Genomic DNA, 2,403 nt, shown 5'->3' with positions numbered 1-2,403 from the left:
AACCAAACCTTGATTATATCTATATACAAAATGTTGGTATGCATAATTTAAACAAATTAATATAGACAGAATATAAATTGGCTAAAATATAAAACCATAAACTTAATATCGACTAGATTATGGTTAAGAAATTGTGATGAATCGTTTGGTTTGGTTTGTAATGGGTTAGCTAATAGAAAAAAACTTTAGTGGAGTATTTGATTGGAATAATATAAGGTATGTGCTAGTTGGTCAACTATTAAATCTTGAGTATTGGTTTCGAATAGTACTATAAGATACGGGCTGGTATAATTTAATTAATAAGATTGTGTACAGAACGGGATGGGTTAACGTTTATTTGGTATATAAAAAATGAATGGTTTAAAGGAAAGTGTAAAACTGCTGTGTTTTGATTAGTGGTATTTCCTTGTAATTATTTAGGAAAACTCAGGGTTAAGTACTATTTGTACTCATGTTTTAATAGCTTAGATGCATTAAAATCCTAAATTATCATAATATACACATATAGAATTAGGAAAATTTAGGTAAGTGCAATTTTATTTGTTTCAATAGAAAATAAATAAATAAATATGAAAGTATTATCACCAAACTGGTGTATCAATCGAATATGTATGCTTGCTACATAATTCTTCAGAAGTTATATATGGGAACTTAAATTGAATACAATATAAAACTTTGGCACCAAGGAAAAACTTTCCCAATTTTTTTTGTGGTAGTTATGGAAAACTTCTATTGAATTTTATTAATGTATCACGTTAATAATGAGGATTCTTGGTCGTTAATGCTAATTAATGTATCACGTTAATCTAACTATCAATCTAGGCAGTGCCGGTCCGGACTGTACTCGCGCCTAGAGCGGATTTAAAAAAGGATGCCCCTTAAATTTTACTAAAAATTTTATATAACAAAATATACCAAATAATATGAATATATAAGTTGTTATCAAAAATATATATTAAATCGCTTATGAAATATAGTTAAACTTTGGTTACTTTTATAAAAAGTTAAAACTTAAAATTTTTATTTATGCAGAAATAACTTTAATCGAAATTATCAAACGACAAACATTTTTTTAATCTCCAGCATCTTTACAGACTCTGTAATTGTATTTGACAACATTTTATAATTCTAGTTATATGTTCTAATAGCATTTTTATCCCCAAAAATAATTTATAAAATACAGCTCAACATATAATAAAATCATGTTAGTATCAATTATTTCTTATCAAATTTTCTTGAGTGCTATAACAATTTTATGTTTGTTTGATTCAAAGTTTCTGAAAAATACAAGAACTTATAAAAAAGAAGAAAGAATTATATGGGAGATGCAACTATTCTGGTAAGCAACTGGTAATTGAGAAAGACATGTAAGAAATAAAGACAACAAGAAGATAACATTTGTTATGTTAATAAAGCAAAGAAAGAAGTTGTTTGATAAAAAAATTATCTAATAATGTATCAGTAAATACAAAATGCATAATAAAGGAAACTGGGTTCTCAAAGTTATCGAGATCCGCCGTATCTTTCAGTGAATCAATTTTGATTTATTGTCATAAACTGAAAAGTTATAATAAAAAGGAAAAAATGTAAGTTGTTAACGTTGAAGTTCGAACCCCAAAACCGCATGTCAAATGATCAATAACCCAAACCAATAGACTAAAGAAAGATATTTGTATATTGGCGCCCCTAAAGTTTTCATAATCTATGGCCCCTAAAGCATTTTCTTTATAGGCTTTAGTCCAGGGCCGGGCCTGAATCTAGGTTGCATGGAAACGGAAACATATACGTGGAAACAAAACGTGGAAATAGAGATGTCAAACAGGTTTACCCATCCTGTTCTGTCCCGTACCGCGGCGGGTTAGTCGTCGAGCGGGTTACAGCGGGCCTGTCCCGCGCGGGCTGCGGTCTTCAAAATGCTGGTCCAAACCCGTACCGCAGAATATATAAGCCTTCACGGGCCGTCCCGCGGGACGCCTCTTTATCAAACCGCCTACTACAGTTTCTTTCATGAATGTTCAAGTAGAAGAGTTGTGTAAGAGAGTTGAAGAGAGCTCATTAAGCTTCACTAAAGCATTATCAACATCAAGGCCTCAAAACTCCGTTTGTGCTTGCGTTCTTGAGTTAAAAGCCTTCTTTTGTTATCAGCATAAGCTTTTGTTGAGTTTGAGTCTGATTGAGTTGTTGTCTTTGTAATAATTTGGCTCAATTGTATGTTTTCATCAAACCATCTCTATTTTTAATTGTTTGGATTGCAAAAAAAATCGCGAATCACTTTGCCAAATTATACAAGTGACGTGATATACAACTAACTTTTCTCTTAAACAACACCATTGTAACCAAATTTAATTTAAGAAAAACACCACTTCACAGTACTGAAAACACAATCAACTTAAACAAGAAATA

Source organism: Brassica oleracea, chromosome C7 (assembly GCF_000695525.1).
Source record: "Brassica oleracea var. oleracea cultivar TO1000 chromosome C7, BOL, whole genome shotgun sequence".
In the NCBI taxonomy this organism is placed as follows: Eukaryota; Viridiplantae; Streptophyta; class Magnoliopsida; order Brassicales; family Brassicaceae; genus Brassica; species Brassica oleracea.
This window is presented reverse-complemented; position numbering follows the sequence as displayed.